Below are 16,362 nucleotides of genomic sequence, written 5' to 3' on the forward strand. Positions count from 1 at the left end.
CAAAAAAGTCAATTTTCTGTGGGGTATTACTATTCAAAAGTGAGATGAAGATAAGAATACCTACTATTTACTGAGCAACAATTTATGCCAGGTCCTCACTTTCTTGACAACAATATTGTAACAGACTTGTTACAATTTTCTTTTATATAGGGAAATCAAATGCAGAAAAGTTGGATATAGCCAGTAAGCACCAGAACTATTAACTCTAAAGTCTGTGTGGACACTCTTTCCACAATGTCATAGTATCTCAAATGAGCACCTAAGAATAAAAATGGAATTCTTTGTGTTCGTAGGGACATACGACCGAGATGTGTCTAGCAGAATTAGGTTTCAAATTCGCACCTGATTCTAAATCCTATCATTTTAACTGCTATGTTAAATGCCCCTCAGTGCCTCATTTCACTCTAGGCCTGGGAATGGAAACACATAGGAATCACACACTCAAATATCTTATTTCCCAAATAATATCACTCGAGTTGATAAGTTCTGAAGCTGGGTGACTGCTACATGGGAGTTCATTATACTATTCTATCTATTTTGTATTTTTTAAATTCTCCATAATAAAAAGTTAAAAATAAATTAAAGTGGTTAATTTCATGTTATGTGAATTTCAGCTCAATAAAATAATAAGTAAACTAGAGCTCAGGGCAGCAGTTTCCTCAACAAATCCTTTTTCTTTTCTTTTTATAAAGAAATCTCGTCAATAAAAGCTCTGATGTAAAAATTCTGTTTTTATAATTTTGAAGCACTAACCCATGCTACATTAGACAACTTTCTACTACCAATAAAAAAATCAATAAAGTTTCGGGGCAGCCCTGTGGTGTAGGGGTTACATGCATGCGCACCGCTTCAACAGCCCAGGGTTCATGTGTTCAGATCCCAGGGACACACAGACGCACTGCTTGTCAAGCCATGCTGTGGCGGCATCCCACATAAAGTAGAGGAAGATGGGCACAGATGTTAGCCCAGGGCCAATCTTCCTCAGCGAAAAGAGGAGGAATGGCATTGGAGGTTAGCTCAGGGTGAATCTTCCTCACAAAATAAATAAATAAAAATCAATAAATTTTTATTTATCAAAAATTACCCTATAGCAAGTGGTTGCCAAAAAAATCTCATATGGTCGTTTTAAAAGAAATGATTTCTACAGCAGAAAGTCTGTTTATCTACACAGGTACCTAAAGGACTCAAAGCGCCCAATGAACACAGAAGGATTAGCACACTGGTTACATCCTTCAATATCTCTCCCACTCAGAGAATTCAATTAAGATCTCAAATAAAGGGGAAAAAAAAGAAAACTGATTCACAGTAATATTGTCTTTCACTTAAAGACAGTTTTATAATTTTCTTTTAACTATATTAATATTAAAATTTTAGTTATTATTAAAAATAATGTTTTTAGATTGTTGAAGATGACTGTTTTTCAATAGTCTCTTTCCCAAAAACTTCCATTGGTTCCTACTGGCAGCAGAATAAATTCCTAACATCTCAACGTAAACTTCAAGGTCTAAGCCCGTATTTACCTAGGCTGCATTTAAGCCATCAAAAATCTTCCTTTTGAGCAAGAGAACTGTATTTGCTACCTTGGTCTGTCTTGATTTCAAGCGTTCATTAACTAACATTCCTTTCTTTTCTAAAATGACTTCCCCTTTCTCCATAGTATCTATAGTTTAAGGAAGTGGTTCTTGACCTCTTTTTTTTCCTGCCATCTAATAACCTCATGAAAATCAGAAGAAAGCTAAGACTTGAAGAAAGAACAAACAGGACTTATACACGCATAGATGTAGGGCATTACACCAGGAAAATAATGTGAGAGAAAAAGTGCTTGGATAATAAACATGATCCAGCTGATGTATGAATTCTGTAATTACCAGTGAGTACACATAGCACCTGCCACACTATATTATACAATTACCTCTGACTATCTATTTCCCCCACTAGCAGGTAAGCATGGACCATACTACCACAATCATAAATTGTATGCAAAAGAAATTTGTTGAATAAATGAATGCTGAAAGGTGGAACAGTAGTTTGGATAACAAAAATCTTGCAATGTCACAAGATTTTGAGAATCATGAATTTCTTAAGATCTTTAGAATTCATGTATATTAACCAACATGTTAAATAAATACCATCCTAATATTTTCATTAGAACAAGTCCTCTTAGGATGCTTTGTTATCGTACTATATAACAAATTTCTACAATTACTTACACTTAGTGAAACTGATTAGCCTTAAAAATAGTCTATAGTTGATAGTTTTCTCAAATTCATATTGGTCTCTCTCTAGGTCATTTGAATTAATGTATTTAGAAGAATAAACTTTAAATGTTTGAGAAAATATTATTACATGTCTACAAGAAATGGATTCAAGAAGAATAATAAAATATTTGCTCAAGGTTCAGTTTTCACTTCTGTTTTGACTGAAAGAAATGAATAATAGTTGAGATGCTGTATCTTGATTATCAATGTGTCTGAAAATACTGATGAGCCTGGAATTCACACACATGAAAAATAAACCATCAAATTATTTTGACAAAAGGTATTTAAGGTATTGTTTTTAAATACTACACCAGGAGCAAATCCTAAAAAACCAACAAATGGCCTGGACAGCTAAAATTCTCTACCTTCCTATTAACACGTCCCAATAGATCACTTACCACTGGAATAGCAGTGGCGCAGCTGACCCTTTTGAGCCATCTCTGCATTAAGTCATGCTCCATCCCATTAACTTCAAACTTCAACCACTCTAGCTCCTCTTTCTCAAGTTGCAATTGCTTTGATAACCTCTCCATCCTTGCTTGCTGATGTAACAGCAAGGCTAAAGCATCCAAGATAAAGTCATTGAGAGAACAACATTGAACAAATGACCTAGACATTTCTATGTAAACTATTAATGCATAAAATACTCATAAAAACCCCATCATCCAACTTTAGTTGCCATTTACTCCTATGTCTTTTTCTGTGTGTGTGTGAGGAAGATCAGCCCTGAGCTAACATCTGATGCCAATCCTCTTCGTTTTTTGCTGAGGAAGACTGGCCCTGGGCTAACATCCAAGCCCATCTTCCTCTATTTTACATGGGATGCCGCTGCAGCATGGCCTGACAAGCTGTGTGTCACTGCGCACCTGGGATCCGAACCAGCAAACCCCAGCCCGCGAAAGCTGAGCTCACACACCTAACCACTGTGCCACCAGGCTGGACCCTCCTATGTCTTTCTACTGCTATTCTATCTCCCATTTCTGGTTTAGCTTAGTTCTTGTAATTGCTGCCAAAATGATACCATCTATACATCCAACTTGTTCTGTCATAGTTAAGTTTCTCTAAGATTCTCTTCAACTATATTTGTGTACATTTTAAACAGGTTCTGGATCACACATATTGAATTATCAAAATCAAAATTCTCTTCTCAAGTATTGAAAGAATTATAAATTCTCAGGTATCTTGAAACAATCTGAGTGGAATTTTAAGAAGTTATCTTCCCTTTTATATTTAGTTTGGTCTACTATTAACTAATCCAACAATATCTTCATGAGTAATTGCACTCCTTAGAATACATATATAACTTATAAAATTACTCCTTTCAACTACCCTCTTTAGAAAGATCCAAATTCTTTTACCTTAATAAACATTAGTCCTCCCCCCTGCAATATATTTTCCCCTCTCTGCAGTTTGTACTTTTGACAAGATACAATTTACTTATCTGCATCTTTCTTCTATTATCATAAAAAAAGTATTTTTAGGTCTTCTCATGCTGGCATTTTCATAAGAAAAATGTAGATGACTCTCTTTGTAGATGAATCTGTAGGTAACTCTGAACCGCTAACTTTATCCTTAACAGCAATATCATTGTCCAACATTTAATAAATACTGAATACTTAATTAAAACTAAATAGCTAATATAAATTATTTTATTTTTAATGCGAGACTGTGCCTCATCACAAAAATAAAATTTCATAAAATGGCTAAAATTTACCTTGTGTATAGGCATAGTCATCTGATCCAGAACTAGAACACTTCTGATATTTATGGCTTCCCTTTTCTTCCCTCCAATCTAGTGCCAATGAAATCGGCTGGATAGGTTCTGGTGCTGCAGAGCATTCTTGGTCCACTAAATATAAGAGATTTTCAGACATTACTCGGCCTACAGTAACTTTAAAAACTGTAGTTGGGTTTGTCATTACGCGAGGAGATTGTGATGGAGCACGTGAAGGTCGAGTTGCCTGTGTATATGAAACATTCTTGGGGTTAACACTAAATTGAGGTTTTGGTTGACTAGGTACCAGCCTTGAAGAACCTGAAGGTGGTGTGGTGGCTGTGCAAAATAAGTGCTGATTCCATGGAGATAGTTGATTACGGACAGGTGAAGAACTCCTATTAATTGCTATCCCAGGTCTCTGAGAGGGTTCAAGTGTAATTTCTATCTTTTTCATGGATCCTTTGGGTGAGCTAGATATTGTATACGGGAGATAGGCTACTGAATGACTTCTCTGCTTCTAAGAGCTAGGAGATCCTTGATATGGAGGGGGTTAAGTAGTTGAAGGACTAGGTGGCATAAAGACATGAGATCTTGAGTGGCCCAACTGGGAAAGTTGCACTTGATGCTGTGGAGAGCTGAACGGTGAAGGATATTGAGAAGGAGGTGGTGAATGGTAAGCCGATTGTGGGATCTGCTGCTGTTTGAGAGAATACTGAGAAAGTTGATAGTTCTGCTGATGGAAACAAGTGGGTAAAGGGCACTGGCTATAATGAGGTCTTGGGAGCTGTGGTGGGGACTGCCATGGCATACTCTGTGGAGTTTGTCCTCTTGGTGAACTCTGAGATATCTGCCTAATATAAATAGAAGCAGGAGATGCATACATATTGCTTGGAACTTGTGGAAGAGTTTATACAGATCTTGGTACAGTCTGTTCAGAAGAGAAGTTTTGGGACACTGTAACAGTAACCGCATTTGTACCATACTGAGATATGTGCATATATGAAGAAGGTGGTAGCAGTCGTGGTGAATGCCCTTGTATAACATATGGATTCATTCCTGTTTGCATAGAAAATGGCTGTTGAGGTGGCTGTGAAGAAGTAGCTGCACTTCTGTTCTGTTCATCTGTTTACTTGCTGTATGCTGTGGATCAATATGTCCATCACTTGAGCTGTGTGCCAGTGTTTGACCACCATTACGTTGAGCTCCATCTACTGGGTGATAGCTACTAGGAGAATGAGTACACAAATTAATATGCAAAAGGTGATTTCTATACATCTTGTTGTCATGTGGACTATTGGTATTCCGTATATAAGTATTTGCTACTGTCCTGGGAAAGGGCTTGGCAGCAGGCATCAATCAAGGCTCTTGTTATTCTGGGGGAGAAAAATGATATAAGTAACATTGGCAAAACTGAGAAATCCTAATAGTGGAAATCATGATTTGCCTGACAGTTATGCAAACACAAGTGTTATAGTGTAAACAGAGAATGTGAGTTTAACTATGAAGAAACTTCAAAGTCATTAATTCTGAAAAGGTGTCAAAAGATTCACATACTTCACAAACATTTAGCTTACATTACTTCTACCACTCCTAGAGAAATGTAAAGACATCTGAATACCTGCTAATGAAACTGTCACTCAGATGCAAGTTTTCTGATTCCAAACCAAGGACTCATTTTATACTTGTTGCATCTCAACTAATTAAAATGTTTGACTCATTTTGGATTTAGTACAATTGCTGCATTACATAAGTAACATTTATCACTAACATTTAAAATGATAAACATGAAAACTACCATGTTTTAATTTACAAAAGGCACTGACATCCCAAAAGGAGAAAACAACTAGAATAACTCCTGAAAAGTAAAAATAACTGAACTGTGAGGCAATATTTACTTTTTTAAAGTTACTTTGTATAGTTTCTACTGTATGCAGTGTTACCACAGATTAAAGCTGAACAAAAGAAATAGCAAAAAATGTCTATATGTTTAATAACTTTGCCATGTTAGAGTAATTTAGCAGTAAAACTGGTCTCTGCTATTTCAGTGAAAGTCATTCACCCTCCCTCTGACAGAAAAATGGCTTTCTATGTTTTGAAAATCACTTGCAAATTTGAAATTTTTGAATTACCCATGCCCAAAAAACTGGAAGCAGCAAACCAAGATTTTAGAAGTTCTATACAATATTATTCACAAGTTTCTCTCTTTTCAAAAATTTGAGATGTTACAAAACAGTTTTCCATTAAATTAAAAAATCCTGAACTATTTTATTAGTCTTAGAAATATTTACTTTGTCTCCCTTCTTAGCATGATACTAAGAATAAAGAAAAAGTCAAATCTTTAAATTATTATTATTATATTCTTAAACTTCAACAAATACTTTTTCTGTGACACAGAAAATATTTAGATGTCCTCACGGATCATACAGTCCAGTTCATTTTGCATTTACAGATGTAGTAAGGGGCATCGTAACTTAGATGGCTTAACTACAGATACTTAAGTAGTTAACTGGAAAATCAGTTCTATATTCTTGCTCTCATGAATCCCAGTGTTCTTTCCATTTTAAGAATAATTCCAAGGGAGAGTATTATTACACCAAATGTAAATTACTGCACCAAAAGAAGTAAAACAAGGCTAAATCAAGCAAACTTTTGCAAAATGTATTCTCTGAAATGTAAAGAAATGGCTGTGTCCAAACTCCAAAATAATTTATACCCTTTTCCTCACATAAAGCTTTTGCAACTAAAGTTCAAATATCTTTAAAATACATTATAAATCACAGAAAACAGTATTTGTTGAAGTTTAGGAAGAACACAGTCATAATTCAAACATTGGGTTTTTTCTTATACCTTTTGAAAATGTTAAAAAGTGGACAGACACTAAATATTACAAGAAAATTTGGAGTCAAAGGATTAAAATTTGTTGTCAACTAGAAAATGTCACTGACATTTTGTTTTCCAAAGGAACACAATCTTGATTGGGGAAGAACCTAAATTCGAATTTCATTGAAACAAAAAACAATTCTGAAGGCATTAATAGACAACAAATTTATTAATAATCTTGTATTTTAATGTTTTCCATATTCATTTGGGTAGCCTAATTATACCGTTGCAAAAGAATCCACATTTCAAAGGACACAAAGTTTAGATTTGTCAGCCTATTCAACATGCATCTCTAAAGTAATAAGTTAAGTAAATTTTCCTACGAAGGAAAAATTTAAGTAATATCTCTGTGAAGCTATTAAGAAATGAAAGGAATCAGAGGCAATATCAAGGCTATAGTAGGTCTATTCAAAGGCTATATCTAGGTCTATAATAAACAGCTAAATTTAAAAAACAAAAGATCCCTATATCTAATTCACCATTTTTTAAATTATTTTATTAAGGTGATAACAGTTTATAACACTGAAATTTCAGGTGTACAATATTATTTGTAGGTCAACATATATATGTGCCCCTTTACACTCTCAAACCACTTGCCCCTCTGGTAACCACTAATTTCTTCTCTTTGTCCATGTGTTTGTTTATCTCCCACAAGTGAGTGAAATCAAGTGGTGTTTGTCTTTTTCTGTCTGGCTGATTTTGCTTAACATAATACCCTCAACGTCCATCCTTGTTGTTACAAAAGGGATGGTTTTGTCTTTTTTTATGGTGGAGTAGTATTCCATTGTATAAATATATACCACATCTTCTTTATCCATTGATCAGTCCATGAGGCACTTGGATTGCTTACACATCTTGGCTACTGTGAATAACGCGCAATGAACATAGGGCTGCATAAGTCTCTTTGAACTGATGATTTCAAGTTCTTTGGATAAATACCCAGTGGTGGGATAGCTGGGTCATATATATCTCTATTTTTAATTTTTTGAGAAATCTCCGTAACATTTTCCATAGTGGCTGCAGCAGTTTGCATTCCCACCAGTAGCATATGAAGGTTCCCTTTCTCCACATCCTCTCCAACATTTCTTATTTTTTGTCTTAGTAATTACAGCCATTCTAACAAGATGTAAGGTGATATCTCATTGTAGTTTTGATTTACATTTCCCTAATGATTAGTGATGTTGAACATCTTTTCATGTGCCTATCGGCCATCTGTCTATCTTCCTTGGAAAAATGTTCATAACCTCTGCCCATTTTTTGATTGGGTTGTTTTTTTTGTTGTTGAGTTGCGTGAATTCTTTATATATTTTGGAGATTAACTCCTTGTCAGATATATGATTTGCAAATATTTTCTCCCAGTTGGGGGGTTGTCTTTTCATTTTGTTCCTGGTTGCCTTTGCCTTGCAGAAGCTCTTTAGTCTGATGTAGTCCCATTTGTTTATTTTTTCTTTTGTTTCCCTTGCCTGATTAGACATGGTATTTGAAGATTCTTCTAAGACTGGTGTCAAAGAGTATACTGTCTATATTTTCTTCTAGCAGTTTTATGGTTTCACATCTTACCTGCAAGTCTTTAATCCATTTTGTGTAAATTTTTGTGTATGGTGTAAGACAATGGTCTACTTTCATTCTTTCACATGTGGCTCTCCAGTTTACCCAACACCGTTTATTGAAGACACTTTCCTTTCTCCATTATATGTTCTTGGCTCTTTTGTTGAAGATTAGCTGTCTGTAGATGTGTGGCTTTATTCCAGGCTTTCAATTCTGTTCCATTGGTCTGTGTCTCTGTTTTTGTACCATTACCGTGCTGTTTTGATTACTATAGCTTTGTAGTACATTTTGAAGCCAGGGATTGTGATGCCTCCAGCTTTGTTCTTTTTTCTCATGATTGCTTTAGTTATTTGGGGTCTTTTGTTGCCCCATATAAATTTTTGGATTCTTTTCTTCAATTTCTGTGAAGAATGTCACTGGGATTCTGATCGGGATTGCGCTGAATCTGTAGATTGCTTTAGGTAATATGGACATTTTAACTATGTTTATTCTTCCAATCCATGTGTTTCCATTTCTTTTGTCATCATCAATTTCTTTCAATAACATCTTATAGTTTTCATTGTATATGTCTTTCACCTCCTTGGTTAAATCTATTCCTAGATATTTTATTCTTTTTGTTGTGATTGTAAATGGGATTGTATTCTAGAGTTCTCTTTCTGTTAGTTCATTATTAAAGAAATGCAACTGATTTTTATAAGTTGATTTTTTGTAGTAGTTTTTATTTTTATTTTTTAAATCAATTAATTTATTTACTTATTTATTGCAGTAACAGTGGTTTATAACATTATATAAATTTCAAGTGTAGAAGATTATGTTTCAGTTTCTATATATATATTACATTATGTTCACCACCCAATGACCAAGTGCAACCTATCAACACACACGTGTGCCTAATCAACCCTTTCTCCCTCTTCCCTCCCCCCTTCCCCTCTGGTAACCACCAATCCAGTCTCTGTCTCTATGTGATTGTTTGTTGTTGTTGTTATCTTCTACTTATGAGTGAGATCGAAAGTCAAATACTTCTGACTTATTTTGCTTACCATAATACCGTCAAGGTCCATCCATGTTGTCACAAATGGCTGGATTTCATAGTTTCTTATGGCTGAGTAGTATACCATTATGTATATAAACCACATCTTCTTTATCCATTCGTCCCCTGATGGGCACCTAGGTTGCTTCCAAGTGTTGGCTATTGTGAATAATGCTGTGATGAACATAGATGTGAATGTATCTTTATTCATTCACGTTTTCACATTCTTTGCATAAAAACCCAGCAGTGGAATAGCTGGATCATATGGTAGTTCTATTCTTAATTTTTTGAGGACTCTCCATACTGTTTTCCATTGTGGCTGCACCAGTTTGCACTCCCACCAACAATGTATGAGAGTTCCCTTCTCTCCACATTGTCTCCAGCACTTGTTGTTTCCTGTCTTGTTAATTATAGCCCTTCTGACAGGAGTGAGGTGACATCTCATGGTAGTTTTGATTTGTATTTCCCTGATAGTTAATGATGTTGAACATCTTTTCATGCGCCTGTTGGCCATCTGTATATCTTCTTTGGAGAAATGTCTGTTCAGATCTTTTGCCCATTTTTTTAATTGCGTTGTTAGTTTTTTTGTTGTTGAGATATATGAGTTCTTCATATTTTTTACATATCAATCCCTTATCAGATATACAGTTTGCAAATATCTTCTCCCAATTGTTAGGGTGTCTTTTCATTTTTTTGATAGTTTCCTTAGTGTGTAGAAACTTTTTAGCTTAGAACCATCGATGTTCATCAGGATATTGGCCTGTAATTTTCCTTCTTTTTGTTGTCTTTGTCTGGCCTTGGGATCAGGGTGATGTTGACCTTGTAGAATGAGTTAGAAGTGTTCCATCTTCTATTCAATTTTTTGGAATAGTTTGAGAAGGATAGAAATTAAATCTTCCTTGAATTTTTGGTAGAATTCTCCATAGAAGCCATCTGATCCTGGACTTTTGCTTTCTGGGAGGTTTTTGATTTGTGCTTCAATCCCTTTACTTGTGATTGGTGTATGCAGATTCTCTAGTTCTTCTTGATTCAGTTTTGGGAGGTTGTATGAGTCTAACAATTTATCCATTTCTTCTAGATTGTCCAATTTCTTGGCATATAGTTTTTCATAGTATTCTCTTACAATCCTTTATACCTCTGTGGTATAAATTACAGGCCAATATCCCTGATGACCATAGATGCAAAATCCTCAATACAGTATTAGCAAACTGAATTCGACAACACATTAAAAAGATCAAACACCATAATCAAGTGGGATTTATCCCAGGGATGCAAGGATACCTCAATATCTGCACATCAATCAACATGATAAACCACACTAACAAAATGAAGGATAAAAATCATGATCATCTCAATAGATGCAAAAAAAGTATTTGACAAAATTCAACGACATCTATGATAAACTCTCTCATCAAAGTGGGTATAAGGGAACATAGCTCAACATAATAAAGGCCATATGTGACAAAACCACAGCCAACATCTACCCAATGGCGAAAAGCTGAAAGCATTTCCTTTAAGATCAGGAACAAGACAAGGATGCCCACTCTTGCCACTTTTATTCAACATAGTATTAGAAGTCCTGGCCATAGCAATGAGAAAAGAAATAAATAAATAAAAGGCATCCAAATTTGAAAGGAAGAAATAAAGCTATCACTATGTGTAGATGACAAGATACTATAGACAGAAAACTCTAAAGACGCCACCAAAAAACAATATTAGAACTGATAAACAAATTCAGTAAAATTGCAGGATACAAAATCAATATAGAGACATTTGCTGTGTTTATATACACTAATAACAAACTATCAGAAAGAGAAATTAAGAAAACAACCCATTTATAACTGCATCAAAAGAATAAAATACCTGGGAATAAATTTAACCAAGGAGGTGAAAGACCTCTACTCTGAAAATTATGAGACATTATGATTAAAGAATCTGAAAACGACACAAATAAATGGAAAGATGTACCATGCTTGTGGATTGGAAGAATTAATATTGCTAAAATGCCCATACTACCCAAAGCCATCTACAAATTCAATGCAATCTCTATCAAAATACCAATGACATTTTAAACAGAAATAGAACAAATAAACCTAAAATTTGTATGGAACTACAAAGACACCAAATAGCCAAAGCAATCTTGAGAAAGAAAAACAAACTAAAGGTATCACACTCCGATTTCAAACTATACTACTAAGCTATAGGAATCAAAACTATATGGTACTGGCACAAAAACAGAGACAGAGATCAATGAAACAGAATAGAGCTCAGAAATAAACCCAGATTTACATGGTCACTCTATGACAAAGGAGGCAAGAATGGGGAAAACACAGTCTCTTCAATAAATAGTGTTGGCAAAACTAGACTACAACGTGCAAAAGAGAGAAACATTTGCTTAAATCACATACAAAAATTAACTCAAAACGGATTAAAGACTTAAATATAAGAGCTGAGACCATAAAATTCCTAGAAAAAAACATACACAGTAAGCTCTTTGACATCACTCTTAGCAATGTTTTTGGAGCTGTCTCCTCAGGCAAAGGCAAAAAAAGCAAAAATAAACAGATGGTATGTCAAACTAAAAACCTTTTGCACAGTGAAGGAAATCATCAACAAAACAAAAAGGCAACCAACTGAATGGGAGAAGATACCTGCAAATGATATATCCAAAAAGAGGTTAATATCGAAAATATATAAAGAACTCATACAACTCAATATCAGAAAAAACAATCCAATTAAAAATGGTCAGAGGACCTGGAAAGACGTTTTTCCAAAGAAGACATATATCTGGCCAAGAGACGTATGAAGACATGCTCGACATCACTAATCACCAGGGAAATGCATATCAAAACCACAATGAGATATCACCTCACATGTGGCAGAATGGCTAGTACCAAAAAGGCAACAAATAACAAGTGTTGACAAGGAGTTGGAGACAAGTTGCACACTGTGGGTGGGAATGTAATTTGATGCAGCCATAAACTGCATACTTTATGTTTTCCATAAACTACAGAAAACAGTATGGAGGTTCCTGAAAAATTAAAAATAGAACTACCATATGATCCAGCAATTTCACTTCTGGTTGTTTAACAGAAGAAAATGAAAATACTAATTTGAAAATATACACACACCCCTATGTTCACTGCAGGATTATAATAGCCAAGATCTGGAAGCTACTTAAGTGTCCATCAATAGACGTATGGATAAAGAAGAGGTGGCACATACATACAATGTAATATTACTCAGCCATAACCAAGAATGAAATGATGCCACTTGGATGGACCTAGAGGGTATTATGCTAAGTGAAATATGTCAGGCAGAAAAATATAAATATGATATGACTTCACTTATATCTGGAATCTAAAAAATGAAATAAACAACAAAACAAACTCATAGACAAAGAATAAACTTTGGTGGTTGCCAGAGAGAAGGGAGCTAGAGGGATGGGCAAAATAGGTGAAGGGGATGAGGAGGTACAAAATTCTAGTTATAAGATAAATAATTCATGGAGACATAATGTACAGTAGAGGGAATATAGTCAATAATATTGTGACAAATTTGTATGGTGACAGATGGTAATTATACCTGTCATGGTGATCATTTCACAATGTAATATAAATGTTGGAACACTATGTTCTATACTTGAAACTAATATAATAATTTTTATCAACTATGCTTCAATAAAAAATAAAAACAACCAAAAAATTTCAAGTCCATTTTAGTGCCAAAAAGGAGAAGTAATAAGAAGACGAGGAAGAGGAGGAGGAAATGAAGTGAAGAAGTAAAGAGATTCAAAATACAGTATATTATTATTTGGCAACTATTGTTTTTAGCCTTAAGAAACAGTATTTCAGTATTGTCACTCATGTTTTCCTAAAAGCTATCACATCATTTTCTAAAGCAAAGTAACTGTTTTTACCTATGACATAAAAATTTCAAGAGATGAGGGCTTCATCAGAAAACACAGTAACATTGTTTTCCTTGCATTTTCCTTGCACTTAAAATATTTTCAAGGCTTGAATTTGAAATGTGATTAAATTCCTTTCAACATTTAAACACAATGTTTAAATGACAACACTGGGCAAGCACAAATGGAAATGTACAATCCTTTGTTTACAAAGATGATGCATGGCTTTTCATTAGCCAGTTAGCCATTACAAGCCAGCCCACAAGCTATGCTCTCAGGTGTTTTGAGAGCTATGCTGTCAGGTATTCTCTAGTACCACAGAAGCAGTTGCAAAACTTGGGGGTACAGAAGAATTTGGGGGTACAGTTTGAATATGGGAAATTGACCCTCAATTTCACTGGTACTACTCAGGTTAACTACCCACATAAATAAGACAACTAAGGAAGCAATACTGAGACATCATAATCAACCAGAAATATCAAGGGTCAATTTACTGGTCTACTTCTTAATCTGTATTTCTCTTATTAAAAGGAGAGAAATTTGCAACGTCAACCATAAAATTCTCAGTATTTATGCTGTGTTCATTCACTAGATAGCCAAATATTTTAAAGAATAAGAAGCAAATAGATGCATCTTCATGGGGTGCATGGAAATTATACTCACAAGGTACACATCTGAACCACTGATATAAAGGAGGCTCACCCCACAACCAAATCTAGTCCTTTCAAACACCACATGAAACTTTCAATTATACCACTCCTTGCGGTAACATAGAGACTACAAAGGGAACATTTTTAAGATAAAAATGTCAAAGGAAAACAAATTATTTTTGGTGTTTTATTAAGTAGCTAATTTAGAAAATGAATATCATGGGGCCAGCCGAGTGGCATGATGATTAAGTTCACATGCTACACTTTGGCAGCCTGGGCTTCATGGGTTTGGATCCTGGGCCATGCAGTGGTGGCAACTGACACACAAAATAGAGGAAGACTGGCACAAATGTTAGCTCAGGGACAATCTTCCTCACACAGACACACACAAAACGAATACCATATAATCTTAAATTTAACTTCCAGCATGGGCAGAAAATTTTGTATACAACCTATTGTGACTTTTACTGAGTATCTAGTGCTCTCTCTTCCACCTTCCAAGTCAAGATCCTCAAAGAGTTAATGCACTCTCCATGTTTACAGTGTGGCTAGGCAGTCCTTCCGTATATGACTAGGCCTAACCACAGGTGAAAGCCTAAACAAAGCTATTAGGGAGTGCTTTAATAAAACTTCCAACCACCAACATGGAAGATGTCAAAAGAACATGAGAAAAAATCAATATTTGGGAGAATATAGACAACTTCTGATTTACATTTATATATGCCTCACGGTTTTTCTGTGCTGATCGGCTCCTTGCTATTCATTACATTATCCACCCTGATATGGCACAGGACCCTGTTCCACTGAAATACTCTCTCCATCATGTCTCTGTTGCTAAATCCAGAGGAAATCCCCTAATCCCTACTCCTGTTAACTCCACAGTGCAACTACTTTTTTATAATATCCCCTTACTTTTTCAGATTCTGTTACCTTATACTAGCCTAGTTTCTTCCTAACTCTTCTGTCACTACTTTTTTTTTTGTGAGGAGGACCAGCCCTGAGCTAACATCTGCCAATCCTCCTCTTTTTGCTGAGGAAGAGTGGTCCTGGGCTAACATCCGTGCCCATCTTCCTCCACTTTATATGGGATGCCGCCACAGCATGGCTCAACAAGCGGTGCGTCGGTGTGCACTCAGGATCCGAACCTGTGAACCCTGGGCCGCCTCAGCGGAGCCCACGCACTTAACCGCTTTTGCCACCAGGCCGGCCCCCTGTCACTACTCTTTAATGTTGGTATTACCCTGATCTTTGTACTAGGCTGTCTCTTCTTGTTCTACATCCTCTTACACAGTGATCACATCACCTAATAAGGTTTCAGTACAGTTAAACGTTAGTGATTCCCATATTTGTAACTTAAGCATCATGTTCCCTTGGAGACTTGAGATGTAGCTAACTACCTACTACAGCACACCATCTGGATATACTCAAAGATATCAGTCAGTATGGAAGAGGCGGAGTCAAGATGGCGGCGTAAGCAGACTGTGAACTCACTTCCTCTGGTGGACACAGCCAATTTACTACTACTCGTGGAAAAATCACCCCTGAGACAGAACTGAAAACTGGATAAGAGGAACTCCTGCAACAACGGACAATCCTAACTGTGGTGGAAGAGGCAGAAACTCCCTTCTGGAGAGGAAAAACGCCGCCTTCACAAGCCTCCAGCTTCACGGCCGCCAGGAGCAGCCCACAGGTACGCAGCCCTCCCTGGAGGCGCGGGGTCCTGAGCCGGGGAGCGCCCCCGCTGTGGGCATTTTGTGGACCCAGCACAATCGAGACCAGCAGCATAATATCTGACTTTGCCTGCTACTAAAACACTGGGGAATACCCCCAAAAAACCCGGTTCACAAAGAAACTAAAACCGGCTCTTAAAGGGCCCGCGCACAAACTCACCTGTTTCAGAAAGCGTCCTAAAATGACGAGAAAGAAAGGTGCACAGTGCTTTGGTGACAAGGGACTCACCTAATAGGCCCTGAGTGCATCTCGGTGAGAGGTGAGACCTCTCCAGGGACTGGGACATGGGCGGCGGCCATTGTTGTGGCCTGGTGTGTGCGTGCTGACACAGATGCCATTGGAGTTCTCCCTGAGGCCTGCTAGCCCAGGGTCTGCTCCACCTGCTAGAGCACCGATTTAATCCAGCTCAGCCAGGGCAGGCAGCCCACCCTAGAGACTGGCCCCACCCAACAACAAGCCCTCAGGCAACGTGTGGGCCTGCATAGATTGGTGACTGGATTCTCTGCAGCCTGGCAACTGAGCCGAATTTAGCAGGGCAGGGTGTGCACAAGGAGTGGGTGGAGAGTGTGGGGCGGTGGCGGAGTGTGTAGGGCTCCTGTCGTGGAGAGACTAGGTCCGCTTGGGGAGGTTGGGGCGCTCAC

At 36.7% G+C, this 16,362-nt stretch overlaps 1 pseudogene; it reads right to left on the reverse strand.

Moving 5' to 3' along the window:
* The window catches only part of LOC147911632 (TGF-beta-activated kinase 1 and MAP3K7-binding protein 3-like), a 78,166-nt pseudogene that overhangs the window by 39,683 nt on the left and 22,121 nt on the right, over positions 1-16,362 (reverse strand).

Source organism: Ceratotherium simum, chromosome Y (genome assembly GCF_057802395.1).
Source record: "Ceratotherium simum simum isolate JZ-2026a chromosome Y, ASM5780239v1, whole genome shotgun sequence".
NCBI classification, from domain to species: domain Eukaryota; kingdom Metazoa; phylum Chordata; class Mammalia; order Perissodactyla; family Rhinocerotidae; genus Ceratotherium; species Ceratotherium simum.